Genomic DNA, 24673 nt, shown 5'->3' with positions numbered 1-24673 from the left:
TCCCCAAACAATCCCTTGAATATATACTTAAAATTCGGGAGCTTTTAAGGCTCTAATTCCTAAACTTTAAACGCGAAAAATTTACCCAGCTTTTCGTATAACCACTTATAAAACTTATATATATCATCGTAATATGTTTAATATAAGCGTTATGAGTATTATGATTATTTATTTCTAATTCTGTTGATATGAGATATATTGTTATAATTATATCAAGGTTGAGACTTGTGAAGTAACCCACCGTAGCGACTCGTGGACCGCCGACAAGAGGTCGTGTGTCGTGACAGAAGTAAACTCAGGGGACTAATGTTGTTGGCCCGTCTTGAGCTGATGAGATTAAAAACGTTTGCTAAGGACACCTGCCACGACTCGACGAAAGGACTCTGCGGAGGCTTTCGGCCGTCGCTCGGCCGTTGCTCGAGGCCGCCCGGCCATCCATCAAGGGACGGCCCAGCCATCGCTCGAGGCCGCTCGGCCATCCGGCCCCTCTCATCCATTGCTCGAGGCCGCCCGGCCGTCCATCAAGAGACGACCCGACCATCGCTCAAAGCCGCTTAGCCATCAGGCCCCTCCCAGTCATCGCTTGAGGCCTCTCGGCCATCTATCAAGAGACGGCTCGGCCATCGCTAGAGACCGCTCGGCCATCTGGCCCCTCCCGGCCATCGCTCGAGGCCATTCCGCCATTCATCAAGAGGCGGCTCGGCCATCACTTGAGGCAACTCAGCCGTTGCTCGAGGATGCTTGACCGCTCAAGTGCTGCTCGGCCATCCACCAGGAGCTGTTTGGCCGCTGCCCGAGAGGGTTCAGCCACCCACTCTAACCGGCCTCCCAGCCCCTTCGAGCTCTATAAATACAAAGCTCGGCCTTCACCGAAAGGTAACCAATTTCTCATCGTGCTTGAGTACCCGAAACACTGCTGAGACCCAAGTTCACTCGTTTCACTCAACGTGAGCGCCGAATCTATAAACAGCTCTACACTCCACCTAGATCCTCCTAATATTGAGCGTCGGTGAGGTAAACAGAGGCACCCCCTGTTGTCAATGGTGCCCACAAAAAGAGTTGTAGTCTTTATTTGGTACATTTGATGTAATAAAGTCTCACGAAGACTCTTGCTTATAATTGCTTATTCATTAATAAAAAGTTGAAACGTTCATTCATTCTTCCTTGTCTGTTTGAAGCTTTATGATAAAAAACTAGTCTTTAGTCCATAAACAAACTTAACAACTTACGAAGAGACAAATGTAGATTTGCATGAACAAACTCTTCATAGTTTGCTTAAAACGATATATTCGCAATCTAAGGGTGAAAGGACTATTGACCTCAGTACGATTGTTAGGAGAATCTATGATGCTGGTTATGTGGCATTGAGAGTTGGAGACTCTATAGTTCTTCTAGGTATCTACCGAAGGTACTGAATTGACCAGTGCACTTCTAGAGACAAAATAAGAACAAACCATTTAACCTCTTATGTCTCGAAGTCACTACGTATGAATTGCATCGTGCTTACCTTAATCCTTAAATGAGACATGCCATTGCACAACTTACGTATTCTCATTTGAGAAAGTCAGAGTTCGGACTCACTATGTGATTCTGAACAGGGCCTATTGGTGAAGTACTAAGTTGTGAGAATGTCATGAGTAACTTTGTGAAGTTCTCATAGATATGGAATTCATGTACAAGATTGCTGAAATGCAATGTATATCACCTCATGCTTTGTTCCTTGGAATGTGAATAAATGAACTGGCCAGTGTCCAAATTGAGTCCTGAGTCTTTTGGATGAAACAATGTGGCTTGTTAGCTCCTCGTCAATACATTGTTTCTAACTTATTCACAAGCGACAAAGGAGTTGAGGAAATAACAGCTAGAAGGGTAAAATGGTAATTTTGTAAATCCCGACTAGCTGATGATATTCACGAAGCGTAAACATATATAATATTCAGTGGATCCGCTCATCATAATTTGGTTGAGTTCTTGAGTAGAAAATAAATTCATTTGAACCGAGAGATTTTCAGTGTCAACTCTTTAGTGGAGTCAGTTGACATTAAGCTAAACTTGGAAAAGGTTTGTGAAGTTTTGAGTCCAAGAGTTTAGCTCAAGCTTTGTTCATTTGGATCCATGAGGTCACTATCACAAATCATATCAAGTAGGAATAGTTAAGCTAGAAGCTAAGTCAAAACAAGAATGAGACAAGTTTTATGAAAATTGTCAAAAGGGTAAATTTGTCTTTTTGGATATAGCATGAAATGAATGTCAATAAATTTTTGACATGGTCATATGATAGCCTAGATCACTTGGCCATGATGTGTTCATTGGGCCTTGTGGATTAATTTCATTTCATAGAATTTTACTTGAAAATTCTTAATGGGCTTTTCTTATGTTGTCATGAACAAGTAAAGAAAAATCTAGAAAGACTTTCTAGAAGCCTTTTGGCCGTCCAACCCAAGAGAATGGGAGACTAATTTCGTGCAGCCCTAGTGTGAAAGAGAGATTATTTTGTGCATTAAATGTATGAAGATACTTGCCAAAAGAAAAAGATGAAACAAATTTGCATTTAGATGCATAAGGGATTTCGGCCAAGTAAGGAAGGGAACAAAAGAGGAAACAAATCCAAGGGCTTCTAGAAGCACTCTTGGCCGTGTGACTCTAAGGGAAGGAGTGCAATATTTGCTCATGAATATATGATATTCAATAAAAGAGGAAACTACCTTATTGAAGGTAAAACCTCTCCTATAAATAGAGCCCTCATTCCCTTCATTTCATTCAACCAAAGTTTAAGAGATTGATAGACTCTCTCTCTAGAACTTGGCCGAACTCAACTTTCTCTCTCTCTCTCTAGTTATTTTTCGTTTTTGTTTTGGCACCTAGGTCCTCATTTGACCTAGTGGTTTTAGCTCTTCGACTTTGAGACTTGTTCTTGAGTCGTAGTGTTTAAAAGTGCACACTCACTAATTTCTTTTCTCTCGAGTGATTCTTGTGATAGAAACCATCGTGGTTGCTCGTGTTGCCGAGGAAAGAAGAGAGATGTGCTGCGAGGGAGATGAACGTTATCAACCTTCCGAAGGCTCATCAACGTGCAAGCTTCTAAAAAGGTTAGTAAATTATTTATGCTCATAATAGTTTTTTTTTACATGTGCTTGCTCTTTGTCTAGGTTAGTAAAATCGTTTTACTTGTCAAAAGAAAATTTTTAAAATTCCGCCGCTTAGCCGAAGCATTAAACTTTTTCTTACACCCTAGATCAATTCCAACACCCCCTCTGTTTCCCCTTTGTAGTTCACGTGTTTATTCTCTTATTTTAGGTGTTTCGACGAACGCTACCAACATTCAAGCTAATGGACGACTTCGGATACCAAGTCCTACACGCTCAAGCCCAGACGCGACTACTCGGCCTGGCCTTGGGTCGAACTGTTTGAGGGTTCTGAATCGTTGTCCGAAAATGAGAGATAACATACTACGTGACTCATCTCTAGAGAGCCTTTGTTTGTTGTGGAGAAAAGATGGAGTGGTAGAGAGAAAGCGTTGGAGCAATGGTTTCCGTTTTTCAGACAACTATTTAACACTCGCAATGGTTCGACCCAAGGCCGGACCAAGTGGTTGTGTTCGGGCTTCGAGCGTCTTAGACTTGGTATCCCAAGTCTACTTTAGCAGCTGCCATGGTGGTGTCTGCCGTCGTTGTACCTAAAAAAGTGGGTAAACAAGAGGCTATCATAGGGAAACAGAGGGGTTGCCTTTGTTTACCTCTCCAACGCTTAACATTAGTGGGATTGAGGTGGATAAGAGGGTTTGAATGTTTAGAGGGCAAAGATGAGCGAAACGAGTGAAGTACAAGTTCGACACAATTTCAATGCTCAAAGTTGGATTACCTGATTTGAGGGACAGACCCTCGTGTTTATAGGCGACCAAGGGGTTGTTTGAGGACCCCTTGGCCAAGTGAAGTTGGAGCCAGCCATCGGCCGAGTATAGCTCGGGTTGGCCGATGGCCGGGCATGGGTTTGGCTCGGCCATTGGTCGACGATCACCCGGGCAGGCCAATGGCCGATGATGACTCTAGGCCGGCCAATGGCCGAGGCTTCACTTGAGCCGGCCATTGGCCGAAGGGAACTCCAGGGCCGGCCATTCTCCGAGTTTGGCATAGGGGCGGCCAATGGCCGAGGCAGGCCCTTTGGTCGTCCATTGGCCGAGGATGGCATACGGTCGGCCAATGGCCAAGGCGGGCCCTTGGGCCGGCCATTGGCCAAGGCTGCCATTAGGGCCGGCCAATGGCCGGCGCTGTCGCTAGGACCGGCTAGGGGCCGAGGCTGGCCCTTGGGCTGGCTATTAGCCGTCTTGTCCTCATTTCGCCGGATCGAGACGGGCAGCTAACAGTACATTCCTCCAATGTCGCACTTTCGTCGAATGTTTAATAGTGTCAAACACGCGAAGAACATGGTTTGGCACTCCGAAATGCATATCGATGATGGTATGTTGAGCCATCCTGTTGAAGCTTCACAGTGGATATCCTTTGATTTAGAGTATAAGGATTTCAGTGCTGATACTCGAAATTTGCTTCTTGGTCTAGCATCTGATGGTGTTAACCTGTTCATCATGATGAGCAGTAAATACAGTGTTTGGTCGGTTATACTCGTAAACTACAATCTCCCTCCAAAGTTATGTATGAAGAGATGGTTCTTGATGTTAACGCTTCTGATTTCTGGACCGAATCAACCAGGAAATTATATCGATGTTTACTTGGAGTCATTGGTCGATGATTTGAAGATGTTATGGGAGAAAGGGATAGAAGTCAAAGACGCTTACTATGGAGATTCGTTCAACTTAAGTGCAATGTTAATGTGGACTAGTAACGACTTTTCATCCTATGGAAACTTGTCAGGATACTCTGTGAAATGCTCGATTTGCATGAAAGACACATCTTCCACCTGGTTCAAGCATGGTAAGAAGACTATTTTTCTTGGTCATAGAAGATTTTTACCAAGAGATCACACGTATAGAAGGTTGAAACATGCATTTCATGGAAAGACAGAAGAACGACCGCCTCCTAGAATTTTTTCTGGTGAAGATATCTATGAGATGGTTAAAAACGTCAATGAAGTGCTTGGGAAAAGAAAGCGGAGTGCTAGTACTAAAGAATCGTTCAAAGAGAATCCTTGGAAGAAGAAATCGATTTTCTACGACCTTCTTTATTGGAAGACACACTACGTTCGGAATTTTCTAGATGTTATGAACATCGAGAAAAATGTTTGCGAATCGCTTATTGGTACGCTTCTTGATGATCCAAATAAATCGAAAGACGGAATAAAATCTCGATTGGAAAAAGTACACTCTAGATCGAAAGGAGAAGAAGAAGTTGTGAAACTGGTTTGCTTCTATTAAAGTCCCCGATGGTCATTCGTCAATCTATAAGAGGTTCGTGTCTTTGAAAGATTTGAGACTTATTGGAATGAAGAGGTAAGACTGTCATGTGCTGCTACAACAAATGTTGCCTCTTGCTTTGCGAGGAATTGTGACAAAAGATGTGAGATTCGCAATATCAAAGATATGTGTATTCTTTAACTTGATTTGCTCGAAGGTCATCGATCCAACTCGTTTGGATTTAATGTAGACAGAATTAATGAAAACTCTGTGCTTGCTCGAAAAGTTCTTTCAACCTTCGTTTATCGACATCATGATCCACTTAACCGTCCACTTGGTACGTGAAGTGAAATTAGGTGGGCCCATGTTTTTACGGTGGATGTATCCAATCGAACGTTATATGAAAGTGTTGAAAAGCTACGTGAAGAACTACAATATGCCGGAAGGAAGCATAGTTGAAAATTACATAGTAGAAGAGTCGGTTGAGTTTTGTTTTGAGTATTTAGCTAAAGCAAACGAAATTGGGGTACCCAAGAACACCAATATTTATTCAAAATCTCTATCTACAGGTATTTTTTTGACACTTTATTTGTATATTTAAATTATAAGCGTTCTTTTTAAGTATTTGTTTCTTTATAGGTACTTATTCGGGCGTCAACCAAAAAGGATGGGAGCAAGCCAGTCTCCATGTGCTACACAACATTTCCGAGGTCACGCCATTTGTGGATATTTATTTGAATGAGTTGAGAGTGAATAATCCAAAAAAAGGTAGAATGAAATTTTTTTGCAAGAAGAGCATAATCGTTTGATTCAGAGCTGGCTTGGAAAACGCTTATTTAAAGAGGCAGGACATTCATCTACGTTGAGTAAACTATCTGGTGGACCTTCCTCAATGGTTACAAGGTACACTGCTTGGTCTGTTAATGGTTTTACATTTTACACAAGAGAACAATACAACAAGCATCCCATTCAAAATAGTGGCTGTTTGCCGAAGCTTTACATGTTTCGTCAGCTAAAGATAAGAATCCCAAACATGCTTTTATGAACTATTACGGATACATTGTGTTGGAATTGATCTAGGGTTAAGAAAAGATTTTAACGCTTCGAGCAAGCGGCGGAATTTAAATATTTTCTTTAAAACAAGTAAAACGATTTTACTAACCTAGACAAAGAGCAAGTACATAAAAATTAAAACTATAAATGAGCATTATATGTTTACTAACCTTCGAGAAGCTTGAACGTTGAGAAGCCATAGGAAGGTTGAAACGTTCGTCTCCTCTCGCTGCACATCTCTCTTCTTTCCTCATGAACTCGAGCAACCATGAAATTTTCTATCACAAGAATCACTCGAGAAAGAAAGGAATTAGTGTGTGGGCACTTTTAAACACAACGACTCAAGAACAAGTCTCAAAGTCGAAGAGCTAAAACACTAGGTCAAATGTGGACCTAGTTGCCAAAACAAAAATGAAATAAAACTAGAGAGAGAGAGGGAGAGGGGCGGCCACCACAAGGTCTAGAGAGAGAAGCTCTCAATCTCTAACTTCTGTGGGATGAGAAAACAATGAGAATGAGGGCTGTATTTATAGGGGAGGGATTACCTTAAATAAGGTAGTTTCCTCTTCTATCGAATATCACATATTCATGAGCAAAAACCTTGTTTCCCTTTCTCTATTGTGGACGTCCAAGCCTTCTTCTAGAAGACCTTGGATTTGTTTCCTGTTTTGTTTGCTCCTTAGTTGGCCGCCCAAATACATTCCTCATAGAGGAAATTTGTTTCCTCTTTTTCTTTTCGCAAGTATCTACATACATTAATGCACAAAACAAACACTCTTTCACACTATGGCATGCACGAATTCAGCCTCTCTTTTTCTTGGGTTGGACGTGCAAGTGTTCTAGAAGGAGCTTCTAGATTTTTCTTCATTTGTTCATGACAACATAAGAAAAGCCCATTAAGAATTTTCAGGTAAAATTCCATGAAATGAAATTAATCCTTAAGGCACAAATTATTTAACTTGGCCCAGTGGTTTAAGTCATCGAATGACAATCTCAAAAAATTTATTGACATTCATTTCGTCCTATGTCCAAAAAGACAATTACACCCTTTAGACAATTTTCGTAAAACTTGTCTCGTTCTTGTTTTGACTTAGCTTCTAGTTTAACTATTCCTACTCGATATGATTTGTGATAGTGACCTCATGGATCATGATGAACAAAGCTTGAGCTAAAATACTTGGAATCAAAAGTTCACAATCCTTTGCAAGTGTAGCTTAATGTCAACTGACTCCACTAAAGAGTTGACACAGAAAATCTCTCGGTTCAAATGAATTTATTTTCTACTCAAGAATTCAACTAAATTGTGATGAGTGGATCCACTAAATATTATCTATCTTTACCCTTCATGAATATCATCAGCTAGTCGGGATTTATAAAATTACCATTTTACCCTTCTAGCTGTTATTTCATCAACTCTTTTGTCGGTTGTAAATAAGTTAGAAACAATGTATTGTCGAGGAGCTAACAAGTCACATTGATTCATGAAAAAGAGTCATGACTCAATTTGGACACTGGCCAGTTCATTTATTCACATTCCAAGGAACAAAGCATGAGGTAATATACATTACATTTTAGCAATCTTGTAAATGAATTCCATATCTATGAGATCTTCACAAAGTTACTCATGACATCTTCATAACTTAGTACTTCACCAATAGGTCTTGTTAAGAATCACATAGTGAATCCGAACTCTGACTTTCTGAAATGACAATACATAAGCTATGAAATGACATGTCTCATTTCAGAATTGAGGTAAGCATGATGCAATTCATACGTAGTGATTCGAGATATAAGAGGTTAAACTATTCCTACTCGATATGATTCGTGATAGTGACCTCATGAATCCAGATGAACAAAGCTTGAGCTAAAATACTTGGAATCAAAAGTTCACAATCCTTTGCAAGTGTAGCTTAATGTCAACTAACTCCACTAAAGATTGACACTGAAAATCTCTCGGTTCAAATGAATTTATTTTCTACTCATGAATTCAACTAAATTGTGATGAGTGGATCCACTAAATATTATCTATCTTTACCCTTCATGAATATCATCAGCTAGTCGGGATTTACAAAATTACCATTTTACCCTTCTAGCTATTATTTCATCAACTCTTTTGTCGCGTGTGAATAAGTTAGAAACAATGTATTGTCGAGGAGCTAACAAGTCACATTGATTCATCCAAAAGAGTCATGACTCAATTTAGACACTGGCCAGTTCATTTATTCACATTCCAAAGAATAAAGCATGAGGTGGTATACATTGCATTTAAGCAATCTTGTAAATGAATTCCATATCTATGAGATCTTCACAAAGTTACTCATGACATCTTCATAACTTAGTACTTCACCAATAAGTCTTGATAAGAATCACATAGTGAATCCGAACTCTGACTTTCTCAAATGAGATTACATAAGCGCTATGAAATGACATGTCTCATTTCATAATTGAGGTATGCATGATGCAATTCATACGTAGTGACTTCGAGATATAAGAGGTTAAACTATTCCTACTCGATATGATTTGTGATACTGACCTCATGGATCCAGATGAACAAAGCTTGAGCTAAAATACTTGGAATCAAAAGTTCACAATCCTTTGCAAGTGTAGCTTAATGTTAACTGACTCCACTAAAGAGTTGACACAGAAAATCTCTCGGTTCAAATGAATTTATTTTCTACTCAATAATTCAACTAAATTGTGATGAGTGGATCCACTAAATATTATCTATCTTTACCCTTCATGAATATCATCAGCAAGTCGAGATTTATAAAATTACCATTTCACCCTTCTAGCTGTTATTTCATCAACTCTTTTGTCGGTTGTAAATAAGTTAGAAACAATGTATTGTCGAGGAGCTAACAAGTCACATTGATTCATCAAAAAGAGTCATGACTCAATTTGGACACTGGCCAGTTCATTTATTCACATTCCAAGGAACAAAGCATGAGGTAATACACATTACATTTCAGCAATCTTGTAAATGAATTCCATGTCTATGAGATCTACACAAAGTTTCTCATGACATATTCATAACTTAGTACTTCACCAATAGATCCTGTTAAGAATCACATAGTGAATCCGAACTCTGACTTTCTCAAATGAGAATACATAAGCTATGAAATGACATGTCTCATTTCAGAATTGAGGTAAGCATGATGCAATTCATACGTAGTGACTTCGAGATCTAAGAGTTTAAACTATTCCTACTCGATATGATTTGAGATAGTGACCTCATGGATCCAGATGAACAAAGCTTGAGCTAAAATACTTCGAATCAAATGTTCACAATCCTTTCCAAGTGTAGCATAATGTCAACTGACTCGACTAAAGAGTTGACACTGAAAATCTCTCGGTTCATATGAATTTATTTTCTACTCATGAATTCAACTAAATTGTGATGAGTGGATCCACTAAATATTATCTATCTTTACCCTTCATGAATATCATCAGCTAGTCGGGATTTACAAAATTACCATTTTACCGTTCTAGTTATTATTTCATCAACTCTTTTGTCGCTTGTGAATAAGTTAGAAACAATGTATTGTCGAGGAGCTAACAAGTCACATTGATTCATCCAAAAGAGTCATGACTCAATTTGGACACTGGCCAGTTCATTTATTCACATTCCAAGGAACAAAGCATGAGGTGATATACATTGCATTTAAGCAATCTTGTAAATGAATTCCATATCTATGAGATCTTCCGAAAGTTACTCATGACATCTTCATAAGATAGTACTTCACCAATAGGTCTTGTTAAGAATCACATAGTGAATCCGAACTCTGACTTTCTCAAATGAAAATACATAAGCTATGAAATGACATGTCTCATTTCAGAATTGAGGTAAGCATGATGCAATTCATACGTAGTGATTCGAGATATAAGAGGTTAAACTATTCCTACTCGATATGATTCGTGATAGTGACCTCATGAATCCAGATGAACAAAGCTTGAGCTAAAATACTTGGAATCAAAAGTTCACAATCCTTTGCAAGTGTAGCTTAATGTCAACTAACTCCACTAAAGATTGACACTGAAAATCTCTCGGTTCAAATGAATTTATTTTCTACTCATGAATTCAACTAAATTGTGATGAGTGGATCCACTAAATATTATCTATCTTTACCCTTCATGAATATCATCAGCTAGTCGGGATTTACAAAATTACCATTTTTCCCTTCTAGCTATTATTTCATCAACTCTTTTGTCGCTTGTGAATAAGTTAGAAACAATGTATTGTCGAGGAGCTAACAAGTCACATTGATTCATCCAAAAGAGTCATGACTCAATTTAGACACTGGCCAGTTCATTTATTCACATTCCAAAGAATAAAGCATGAGGTGGTATACATTGCATTTAAGCAATCTTGTAAATGAATTCCATATCTATGAGATCTTCACAAAGTTACTCATGACATCTTCATAACTTAGTACTTCACCAATAAGTCTTGATAAGAATCACATAGTGAATCCGAACTCTGACTTTTTCAAATGAGATTACATAAGCGCTATGAAATGACATGTCTCATTTCATAATTGAGGTATGCATGATGCAATTCATACGTAGTGACTTCGAGATATAAGAGGTTAAACTATTCCTACTCGATATGATTTGTGATACTGACCTCATGGATCCAGATGAACAAAGCTTGAGCTAAAATACTTGGAATCAAAAGTTCACAATCCTTTGCAAGTGTAGCTTAATGTTAACTGACTCCACTAAAGAGTTGACACAGAAAATCTCTCGGTTCAAATGAATTTATTTTCTACTCAATAATTCAACTAAATTGTGATGAGTGGATCCACTAAATATTATCTATCTTTACCCTTCATGAATATCATCAGCAAGTCGGGATTTATAAAATTACCACTTTACCCTTCTAGCTGTTATTTCATCAACTCTTTTGTCGGTTGTAAATAAGTTAGAAACAATGTATTGTCGAGGAGCTAACAAGTCACATTGATTCATCAAAAAGAGTCATGACTCAATTTGGACACTGGCCAGTTCATTTATTCACATTCCAAGGAACAAAGCATGAGGTAATACACATTACATTTCAGCAATCTTGTAAATGAATTCCATATCTATGAGATCTACACAAAGTTTCTCATGACATCTTCATAACTTAGTACTTCACCAATATATCCTGTTAAGAATCACATAGTGAATCCGAACTCTGACTTTCTCAAATGAGAATACATAAGCTATGAAATGACATGTCTCATTTCAGAATTGAGGTAAGCATGATGCAATTCATACGTAGTGACTTCGAGATCTAAGAGTTTAAACTATTCCTACTCGATATGATTTGAGATAGTGACCTCATGGATCCAGATGAACAAAGCTTGAGCTAAAATACTTCGAATCAAATGTTCACAATCCTTTCCAAGTGTAGCTTAATGTCAACTGACTCGACTAAAGAGTTGACACTGAAAATCTCTCGGTTCAAATGAATTTATTTTCTACTCATGAATTCAACTAAATTGTGATGAGTGGATCCACTAAATATTATCTATCTTTACCCTTCATGAATATCATCAGCTAGTCGGGATTTACAAAATTACCATTTTACCGTTCTAGCTATTATTTCATCAACTCTTTTGTCGCTTGTGAATAAGTTAGAAACAATGTATTGTCGAGGAGCTAACAAGTCACATTGATTCATCCAAAAGAGTCATGACTCAATTTGGACACTGGCCAGTTCATTTATTCACATTCCAAGGAACAAAGCATGAGGTGATATACATTGCATTTAAGCAATCTTGTAAATGAATTCCATATCTATGAGATCTTCCGAAAGTTACTCATGACATCTTCATAAGATAGTACTTCACCAATAGGTCTTGTTAAGAATCACATAGTGAATCCGAACTCTGACTTTCTCAAATGAAAATACATAAGCTATGAAATGACATGTCTCATTTCAGAATTAAGGTAAGCATGATGCAATTCATACGTAGTGACTTCGAGATATAAGAGGTTAAACTATTCCTACTCGATATGATTTGTGATAGTGACCTCATGAATCCAGATGAACAAAGCTTTAGCTAAAATACTTGGAATCAAAAGTTAACAATCCTTTGCAAGTGTAGCTTAATGTCAACTGACTCCACTAAAGATTGACACTGAAAATCTCTCGGTTCAAATGAATTTATTTTCTACTCATGAATTCAACTAAATTGTGATGAGTGGATCCACTAAATATTATCTATCTTTACCCTTCATGAATATCATCAGCTAGTCGGGATTTACAAAATTACCATTTTACCCTTCTAGCTATTATTTCATCAACTCTTTTGCCGCTTGTGAATAAGTTAGAAACAATGTATTGTCGAGGAGCTAACAAGTCACATTGATTCATCCAAAAGAGTCATGACTCAATTTAGACACTGGCAAGTTCATTTATTCACATTCCAAGGAATAAAGCATGAGCTGGTATACATTGCATTTAAGCAATCTTGTAAATGAATTCCATATCTATGAGATCTTCACAAAGTTACTCATGACATCTTCATAACTTAGTACTTCTCCAATAAGTGTTGTTAAGAATCACATAGTGAATCCGAACTCTGACTTTCTCAAATGAGATTACATAAGCGCTATGAAATGACATGTCTCATTTCAGAATTGAGGTAAGCATGATGCAATTCATACGTAGTGACTTCGAGATATAAGAGGTTAAACTATTCCTACTCGATATGATTTGTGATACTGACCTCATGGATCCAGATGAACAAAGCTTGAGCTAAAATACTTGGAATCAAAAGTTCACAATCCTTTGCAAGTGTAGCTTAATGTCAACTGACTCCACTAAAGAGTTGACACAGAAAATCTCTCGGTTCAAATGAATTTATTTTCTACTCAAGAATTCAACTAAATTGTGATGAGTGGATCCACTAAATATTATCTATCTTTACCCTTCATGAATATCATCAGCAAGTCGGGATTTATAAAATTACCATTTTACCCTTCTAGCTGTTATTTCATCAACTCTTTTGGCGGTTGTAAATAAGTTAGAAACAATGTATTGTCGAGGAGCTAACAAGTCACATTGATTCATCCAAAAGAGTCATGACTTAATTTGGACAGTGGCTAGTTCATTTATTCACATTCCAAGGAACAAAGCATGAGGTGATACACATTACATTTCAGCAATCTTGTAAATGAATTCTATATCTATGAGATCTTCACAAAGTTACTCATGACATCTTCATAACTTAGTACTTCACCAATAGATCCTGTTAAGAATCACATAGTGAATCCGAACTCTGACTTTCTCAAATGAGAATACATAAGCTATGAAATGACATGTCTCATTTCAGAATTGAGGTAAGCATGATGCAATTCATACGTAGTGACTTCGAGATATACGAGTTTAAACTATTCCTACTCGATATGATTTGAGATAGTGACCTCATAGATCCAGATGAACAAAGCTTGAGCTAAAATACTTCGAATCAAAAGTTCACAATCCTTTCCAAGTGTAGCTTAATGTCAACTGACTCCACTAAAGAGTTGACACTGAAATTCTCTCGGTTTAAATGAATTTATTTTCTACTCATGAATTCAACGAAATTGTGATGAGTGGATCCACTAAATATTATCTATCTTTACCCTTCATGAATATCATCAGCTAGTCGGGATTTACAAAATTACCATTTTACCCTTCTAGCTATTATTTCATCAACTCTTTTGTCGCTTGTGAATAAGTTAGAAATAATGTATTGTCGAGGAGCTAACAAGTCACATTGATTCATCCAAAAGAGTCATGACTCAATTTAGACACTGGCCAGTTCATTTATTCGCATTCCAAGGAATAAAGCATGAGGTGTTATACATTGCATTTAAGCAATCTTGTAAATGAATTCCATATCTATGAGATCTTCACAAAGTTACTCATGACATCTTCTTAACTTAGTACTTCACCAATAAGTCTTGATAAGAATCACATAGTGAATCCGAACTCTGACTTTCTCAAATGAGATTACATAAGCGCTATGAAATGACATGTCTCATTTCATAATTGAGGTATGCATGATGCAATTCATACGTAGTGACTTCGAGATATAAGAGGTTAAACTATTCCTACTCGATATGATTTGTGATACTGACCTCATGGATCCAGATGAACAAAGCTTGAGCTAAAATACTTGGAATCAAAAGTTCACAATCCTTTGCAAGTGTAGCTTAATGTTAACTGACTCCACTAAAGAGTTGACACAGAAAATCTCTCGGTTCAAATGAATTTATTTTCTACTCAATAATTCAACTAAATTGTGATGAGTGGATCCACTAAATATTATCTATCTTTACCCTTCATGAATATCATCAGCAAGTCGGGATTTATAAAATTACCACTTTACCCTTCTAGCTGTTATTTCATCAACTCTTTTGTCGGTTGTAAATAAGTTAGAAACAATGTATTGTCGAGGAGCTAACAAGTCACATTGATTCATCAAAAAGAGTCATGACTCAATTTGGACACTGGCCAGTTCATTTATTCACATTCCAAGGAACAAAGCATGAGGTAATACACATTACATTTCAGCAATCTTGTAAATGAATTCCATATCTATGAGATCTACACAAAGTTTCTCATGACATCTTCATAACTTAGTACTTCACCAATAGATCCTGTTAAGAATCACATAGTGAATCCGAACTCTGACTTTCTCAAATGAGAATACATAAGCTATGAAATGACATGTCTCATTTCAGAATTGAGGTAAGCATGATGCAATTCATACGTAGTGACTTCGAGATCTAAGAGTTTAAACTATTCCTACTCGATATGATTTGAGATAGTGACCTCATGGATCTAGATGAACAAAGCTTGAGCTAAAATACTTCGAATCAAATGTTCACAATCCTTTCCAAGTGTAGCTTAATGTCAACTGACTCGACTAAAGAGTTGACACTGAAAATCTCTCGGTTCAAATTAATTTATTTTCTACTCATGAATTCAACTAAATTGTGATGAGTGGATCCACTAAATATTATCTATCTTTACCCTTCATGAATATCATCAGCTAGTCGGGATTTACAAAATTACCATTTTACCGTTCTAGCTATTATTTCATCAACTCTTTTGTCGCTTGTGAATAAGTTAGAAACAATGTATTGTCGAGGAGCTAACAAGTCACATTGATTCATCCAAAAGAGTCATGACTCAATTTGGACACTGGCCAGTTCATTTATTCACATTCCAAGGAACAAAGCATGAGGTGATATACATTGCATTTAAGCAATCTTGTAAATGAATTCCATATCTATGAGATCTTCCGAAAGTTACTCATGACATCTTCATAAGATAGTACTTCACCAATAGGTCTTGTTAAGAATCACATAGTGAATCCGAACTCTGACTTTCTCAAATGAAAATACATAAGCTATGAAATGACATGTCTCATTTCAGAATTAAGGTAAGCATGATGCAATTCATACGTAGTGACTTCGAGATATAAGAGGTTAAACTATTCCTACTCGATATGATTTGTGATAGTGACCTCATGAATCCAGATGAACAAAGCTTTAGCTAAAATACTTGGAATCAAAAGTTCGCAATCCTTTGCAAGTGTAGCTTAATGTCAACTGACTCCACTAAAGATTGACACTGAAAATCTCTCGGTTCAAATGAATTTATTTTCTACTCATGAATTCAACTAAATTGTGATGAGTGGATCCACTAAATATTATCTATCTTTACCCTTCATGAATATCATCAGCTAGTCGGGATTTACAAAATTACCATTTTACCCTTCTAGCTATTATTTCATCAACTCTTTTGCCGCTTGTGAATAAGTTAGAAACAATGTATTGTCGAGGAGCTAACAAGTCACATTGATTCATCCAAAAGAGTCATGACTCAATTTAGACACTGGCAAGTTCATTTATTCACATTCCAAGGAATAAAGAATGAGCTGGTATACATTGCATTTAAGCAATCTTGTAAATGAATTCCATATCTATGAGATCTTCACAAAGTTACTCATGACATCTTCATAACTTAGTACTTCTCCAATAAGTGTTGTTAAGAATCACATAGTGAATCCGAACTCTGACTTTCTCAAATGAGATTACATAAGCGCTATGAAATGACATGTCTCATTTCAGAATTGAGGTAAGCATGATGCAATTCATACGTAGTGACTTCGAGATATAAGAGGTTAAACTATTCCTACTCGATATGATTTGTGATACTGACCTCATGGATCCAGATGAACAAAGCTTGAGCTAAAATACTTGGAATCAAAAGTTCACAATCCTTTGCAAGTGTAGCTTAATGTCAACTGACTCCACTAAAGAGTTGACACAGAAAATCTCTCGGTTCAAATGAATTTATTTTCTACTCAAGAATTCAACTAAATTGTGATGAGTGGATCCACTAAATATTATCTATCTTTACCCTTCATGAATATCATCAGCAAGTCGGGATTTATAAAATTACCATTTTACCCTTCTAGCTGTTATTTCATCAACTCTTTTGGCGATTGTAAATAAGTTAGAAACAATGTATTGTCGAGGAGCTAACAAGTCACATTGATTCATCCAAAAGAGTCATGACTTAATTTGGACACTGGCTAGTTCATTTATTCACATTCCAAGGAACAAAGCATGAGGTAATACACATTACATTTCAGCAATCTTGTAAATGAATTCTATATCTATGAGATCTTCACAAAGTTACTCATGACATCTTCATAACTTAGTACTTCACGAATAGATCCTGTTAAGAATCACATAGTGAATCCGAACTCTGACTTTCTCAAATGAGAATACATAAGCTATGAAATGACATGTCTCATTTCAGAATTGAGGTAAGCATGATGCAATTCATACGTAGTGACTTCGAGATATACGAGTTTAAACTATTCCTACTCGATATGATTTGAGATAGTGACCTCATAGATCCAGATGAACAAAGCTTGAGCTAAAATACTTCGAATCAAAAGTTCACAATCCTTTCCAAGTGTAGCTTACTGTCAACTGACTCCACTAAAGAGTTGACACTGAAATTCTCTCGGTTTAAATGAATTTATTTTCTACTCATGAATTCAACGAAATTGTGATGAGTGGATCCACTAAATATTATCTATCTTTACCCTTCATGAATATCATCAGCTAGTCGGGATTTACAAAATTACCATTTTACCCTTCTAGCTATTATTTCATCAACTCTTTTGTCGCTTGTGAATAAGTTAGAAATAATGTATTGTCGAGGAGCTAACAAGTCACATTGATTCATCCAAAAGAGTCATGACTCAATTTAGACACTGGCCAGTTCATTTATTCGCATTCCAAGGAATAAAGCATGAGGTGTTATACATTGCATTTAAGCAATCTTGTAAATGAATTCCATATCTATGAGATCTTCACAAAGTTACTCATGACATCTTCTTAACTTAGTACTTCACCAATAAGTCTTGTTAAGAATCACATAGTGAATCCGAACTCTGACTTTCTCATATGAGATTACATAAGCGCTATGAAATGACATGTCTCATTTCAGAATTGAGGTAAGCATGATGCAATTCATACGTAGTGACTTCGAGATATAAGAGGTTAAACTATTCCCACTCGATATGATTTGTGATACTGACCTCATGGATCCAGATGAACAAAGCTTGAGCTAAAATACTTGGAATCAAAAGTTCACAATCCTTTGCAAGTGTAGCTTAATGTCAACTGACTCCACTAAAGAGTTGACACAGAAAATCTCTCGGTTCAAATGAATTTATTTTCTACTCAAGAATTCAACTAAATTGTGATGAGTGGATCCACTAAATATTATCTATCTTTACCCTTCATGAATATCATCAGCAAGTCGGGATTTATAAAATTACCATTTTACCCTTCTAGCTGTTATTTTATCAACTCTTTTGTCGGTTGTAAATAAGTTAGAAACAATGTATTGTCGAGGAGCTAACAAGTCACATTAATTCATCCAAAAGAGTCATGACTTAATTTGGACACTGGCTAGTTCATTTATTCACATTCCAAGGAACAAAGCATGAGGTAATACACATTACATTTCAGCAATCTTGTAAATGAATTCCATATCTATGAGATCTTCACAAAGTTACTCATGACATCTTCATAACTTAGTACTTCACCAATAGATCCTGTTAAGAATCACATAGTGATTCCGAACTCTGACTTTCTCAAATGAGAATACATAAGCTATGAAATGACATGTCTCATTTCAGAATTGAGGTAAGCATGATGCAATTCATACGTAGTGACTTCGAGATATACGAGTTTAAACTATTCCTACTCGATATGATTTGAGATAGTGACCTCATAGATCCAGATGAACAAAGCTTGAGCTAAAATACTTCGAATCAAATGTTCACAATCCTTTCCAAGTGTAGCTTAATGTCAACTGACTCGACTAAAGAGTTGACACTGAAAATCTCTCGGTTCAAATGAATTTATTTTCTACTCATGAATTCAACTAAATTGTGATGAGTGGATCCACTAAATATTATCTATCTTTACACTTCATGAATATCATCAGCTAGTCGGGATTTACAAAATTACCATTTTACCGTTCTAGCTATTATTTCATCAACTCTTTTGTCGCTTGTGAATAAGTTAGAAACAATGTATTGTCGAGGAGCTAACAAGTCACATTGATTCATCCAAAAGAGTCATGACTCAATTTGGACACTAGCCAGTTCATTTATTCACATTCCAAGGAACAAATCATGAGGTGATATACATTGCATTTAAGCAATCTTGTAAATGAATTCCATATCTATGAGATCTTCCCAAAGTTACTCATGACATCTTCATAAGATAGTACTTCACCAATAGGTCTTGTTAAGAATCACATAGTGAATCCGAACTCTGACTTTCTCAAATGAAAATACATAAGCTATGAAATGACATGTCTCATTTCAGAATTGAGGTAAGCATGATGCAATTCATACGTAGTGACTTCGAGATATAAGAGGTTAAACTATTCCTACTCGATATGATTTGTGATAGTGACCTCATGAATCCAGATGAACAAAGCTTTAGCTAAAATACTTGGAATCAAAAGTTCACAATCCTTTGCAAGTGTAGCTTAATGTCAACTGACTCCACTAAAGAGTTGACACAGAAAATCTCTCGGTTCAAATGAATTTATTTTCTACTCAAGAATTCAACTAAATTGTGATGAGTGGATCCACTAAATATTATCTATCTTTACCCTTCATGAATATCATCAGCAAGTCGGGATTTATAAAATTACCATTTTACCCTTCTAGCTGTTATTTTATCAACTCTTTTGTCGGTTGTAAATAAGTTAGAAACAATGTATTGTCGAGGAGCTAACAAGTCACATTAATTCATCCAAAAGAGTCATGACTTAATTTGGACACTGGCTAGTTCATTTATTCACATTCCAAGGAACAAAGCATGAGGTAATACACATTACATTTCAGCAATCTTGTAAATGAATTCCATATCTATGAGATCTTCACAAAGTTACTCATGACATCTTCATAACTTAGTACTTCACCAATAGATCCTGTTAAGAATCACATAGTGATTCCGAACTCTGACTTTCTCAAATGAGAATACATAAGCTATGAAATGACATGTCTCATTTCAGAATTGAGGTAAGCATGATGCAATTCATACGTAGTGACTTCGAGATATACGAGTTTAAACTATTCCTACTCGATATGATTTGAGATAGTGACCTCATAGATCCAGATGAACAAAGCTTGAGCTAAAATACTTCGAATCAAAAGTTCACAATCCTTTCCAAGTGTAGCTTAATGTCAACTGACTCCACTAAAGAGTTGACACCGAAAATCTCTCGGTTCAAATGAATTTATTTTCTACTCATGAATTCAACGAAATTGTGATGAGTGGATCCACTAAATATTATCTATCTTTACCCTTCATGAATATCATCAGCAAGTCGGGATTTATAAAATTACCATTTTACCCTTCTAGCTGTTATTTCATCAACTCTTTTGTCGGTTATAAATAAGTTAGAAACAATGTATTGTCGAGGAGCTAACAAGTCACATTGATTCATCCAAAAGAGTCATGACTTAATTTGGACACTGGCTAGTTCATTTATTCACATTCCAGGGAACAAAGCATGAGGTAATACACATTACATGTCAGCAATCTGGTAAATGAATTCCATATCTATGAGATCTTCACAAAGTTACTCATGACATATTCATAACTTAGTACTTCACCAATAGATCCTGTTAAGAATCACATGGTGAATCCGAACTCTGACTTTCTCAAATGAGAATACATAAGCTATGAAATGACATGTCTCATTTCAGAATTGAGGTAAGCATGATGCAATTCATACGTAGTGACTTCGAGATATAAGAGTTTAAACTATTCCTACTCGATATGATTTGAGATAGTGACCTCATGGATCCAGATGAACAAAGCTTGAGCTAAAATACTTCGAATCAAAAGTTCACAATCCTTTCCAAGTGTAGCTTAATGTCAACTGACTCCACTAAAGAGTTGACACTGAAAATCTCTCGGTTCAAATGAAATTATTTTCTACTCATGAATTCAACGAAATTGTGATGAGTGGATCCACTAAATATTATCTATCTTTACCCTTCATGAATATCATCAGCAAGTCGGGATTTATAAAATTACCATTTTACCCTTCTAGCTGTTATTTCATCAACTCTTTTGTCGGTTATAAATAAGTTAGAAACAATGTATTGTCGAGGAGCTAACAAGTCACATTGATTCATCCAAAAGAGTCATGACTTAATTTGGACACTGGCTAGTTCATTTATTCACATTCCAGGGAACAAAGCATGAGGTAATACACATTACATGTCAGCAATCTGGTAAATGAATTCCATATCTATGAGATCTTCACAAAGTTACTCATGACATCTTCATAACTTAGTACTTCACCAATAGATCCTGTTAAGAATCACATGGTGAATCCGAACTCTGACTTTCTCAAATGAGAATACATAAGCTATGAAATGACATGTCTCATTTCAGAATTGAGGTAAGCATGATGCAATTCATACGTAGTGACTTCGAGATATAAGAGTTTAAACTATTCCTACTCGATATGATTTGAGATAGTGACCTCATGGATCCAGATGAACAAAGCTTGAGCTAAAATACTTCGAATCAAAAGTTCACAATCCTTTCCAAGTGTAGCTTAATGTCAACTGACTCCACTAAAGAGTTGACACTGAAAATCTCTCGGTTCAAATGAAATTATTTTCTACTCATGAATTCAACGAAATTGTGATGAGTGGATCCACTAAATATTATCTATCTTTACCCTTCATGAATATCATCAGCTAGTCGGGATTTACAAAATTACCATTTTACCCTTCTAACTATTATTTCATCAACTCTTTTGTCGCTTGTGAATAAGTTAGAAACAATTGTCAAGGAGCTAACAAGTCACATTGTTGTCAATGGTTCCCACAAGAAGAGTTGTAATCTTTATATTGTACATTTGATGTAATAAAGTCTCATGAAGACCCTTGCTTGTAATTGCTTATTCATTAATAAAAAGTTGAAACGTTCATTCAATCTTCCTTGTTTGAAGCTTTATGATAAAACCTTAGTCTTTAGTCCATAAACAAACTAAACAACTTACGAAGAGACAAATGTAGATTTGCATGAACAAACTCTTCGTAGTTCGCTTAAAACGATATATTCGCAATCTAAGGTTCAAAGGACTATTGACCTCAGTACGATTGTTAGGAGAATCTATGATGTCTGGTTATGGGGCATTGAGAGTTAGAGACTCTATACTTCTTCTAGGTATCTTCCGAAGGTACTGAATTGACCAGTGCACTTCTAGAGACAAGATAAGAACAAACCATTTAACCTCTTATGTCTCGAAGTCACTATGTATGAATTGCATCATGCTTACATTAATCCTGAAATGAGACATGTCATTTCACACCTTAGTATTCTCATTTGAGAAAGTCAGAGTTCGGACTCACTATGTGATTCCGAACAAGGCCTATTGCTGAAGTACTAAGTTGTGAGAATGTCATGAGTAACTTTGTGAAGTTCTCATAGATATGGAATTCATGTACAAGATTGCTGAAATGCAATGTATATCACCTCATGCTTTGTTCCTTGGAGTGTGAATAAATGAACTGGCCAGTGTCCAAATTGAGTCCTGACTCTTTTGGATGAAACAATGTGACTTGTTAGTTCCTTGTCAATACATTGTTTCTAACTTATTCACAAGCGACAAAGGAGTTGAGGAAATAACAGCTAGAAGGGTAAAATGGTAATTTTGTAAATCCCGACTAGCTGATGATATTCATGAAGGTTAAACATTGATAATATTCTGTGGATCCACTCATTACAATTAGGTTGAATTCTTGAGTAGAAAATAAATTCATTTGAACCGAGAGATTTTCAGTGTCAACTCTTTAGTGGAGTCAGTTGACATTAAGCTAAACTTGGAAAAGGTTTGTGAACTTTTGAGTCCAAGTCTTTTAGCTCAAGCTTCGTTTATTTGGATCCATGAGGTCACTGTCACGAATCACATTGATTAGAAATAGTTAAGCTGGAAGCTAAGTCAAAACAAGAACGAAAATTGTCAAAAGGGTAATTTTGTCTTTTGGACATAGGACGAAATGAATGTCAATAAATTTTTTGACATTGTCATATGATGAAAAATGATTTAAACCACTCGGCCATATTGATGAATTTCGGCCTTGAGGATTAATTTCATTTCATAGAATTTTACTTGAAAATTCTTAATGGGCTTTTCTTATATTGTCATGAACAAATAAAGAAACATCTAGTGACATTAAGTCATCAAATGAAATTCTTAATGGGCTTTTCTTCATTTGTTCATGACAACATGAGAAAAGCCCATTAAGAATTTTCAATAAAATTCTTATGAAATGAAATTAATTCACAAGGCCCAATAATCAAGTTATGGCCGAGTGACATTAAGTCATCAAATGAACTTGTCAAAAAATTTATTGACATTCATTTCATCATATGTCTCAAAAGACAAAAATACCCTTTTGACTATTTTCGTTCTTGTTTTGACTTAGCTTCCAGTTTAACTATTCCTATCGATGTGATTCGTGACAGTGACCTCATGGACCCAAATGAACAAAGCTTGAGCTAAACACTTGGACTCAAAAGTTCACAAACCTTTTCCAAGTTTAGCTTAATGCCAACTGACTCCACTAAAGAGTTGACACTGAAAATCTCTCGGTTCAAATGAATTTGTTTTCTACTCAAGAATTCGACCTAATTATGATGAGCGGATACACTGAATATTATCTATGTTTACCCTTCATGAATATCATCAGCTAGTCGGGATTTACTACATTACCATTTTACCCTTCTAGCTGTTATTTCCTCAACTCCTTTGTCGCTTGTGAATAAGTTAGAAACAATGTATTGACGAGGAGCTAACAAGTCACATTGTTTCATCCAAAAGAGTCAGGACTCAATTTGGACACTGGCCAGTTCATTTATTCACACTCCAAGGAACAAAGCATGAGGTGACATACATTGCATTTCAGCAATCTTGTACATGAATTCCATATCTATGAGAACTTCACAAAGTTACTCATGACATACTCACAACTTAGTACTTCACCAATAGGCCTTGTTCGGAATCACATAGTGAGTCTGAAATTTGACTTTCTCAAATGAGAATACTAAGGTGTGAAATGGCATGTCTCATTTCAGGATTAAGGTAAGCATGATGCAATTCATACATAGTGACTTCGAGACACAAGAGGTTAAATGGTTTGTTCTTATCTTGTCTCTAGAAGTGCACTGGTCAATTCAGTACCTTCGGAAGATACCTAGAAGAACTATAGAGTCTCCAACTCTCAATGCCTCATAACCAGACATCATAGATTCTTCTAACAATCATACTGAGGTCAATAGTCCTTTGACCCTAAGATTGCGAATATATCGTCTTAAGCAAACTACGAAGAGTTTGTTCATGCAAATCTACATTTGTCTCTTCGTAAGTTGTTAAGTTTGTTTATGGACTAAAAGACTAAGGTTTTATCATAAAGCTTCAAACAAAGAAAAAATGAATGAACGTTTCAACTTTATTAATGAATAGGCAATTACAAGCAAGAGTCTTCATGAGACTTTATTACATCAAATGTACAAAATAAAGATTACAACTCTTCTTGTGGGCACCATTGACAACAAACTCCCACTTGACTCAAAGAAGATGTGTGTAGTCTTTCATGCCTAATCCCTCACGATGTTGGTCGAAGACCTTGTTCGCTAGGGCCTTGGTGAATGGATCTGCGA

Source organism: Urtica dioica, chromosome 1 (assembly GCF_054948205.1).
Source record: "Urtica dioica subsp. dioica isolate 48M chromosome 1, U.dioica_male_clone48M_v1_H2, whole genome shotgun sequence".
Classification (NCBI taxonomy): domain Eukaryota; kingdom Viridiplantae; phylum Streptophyta; class Magnoliopsida; order Rosales; family Urticaceae; genus Urtica; species Urtica dioica.
Note: the sequence above shows the minus strand (reverse complement) of the source record.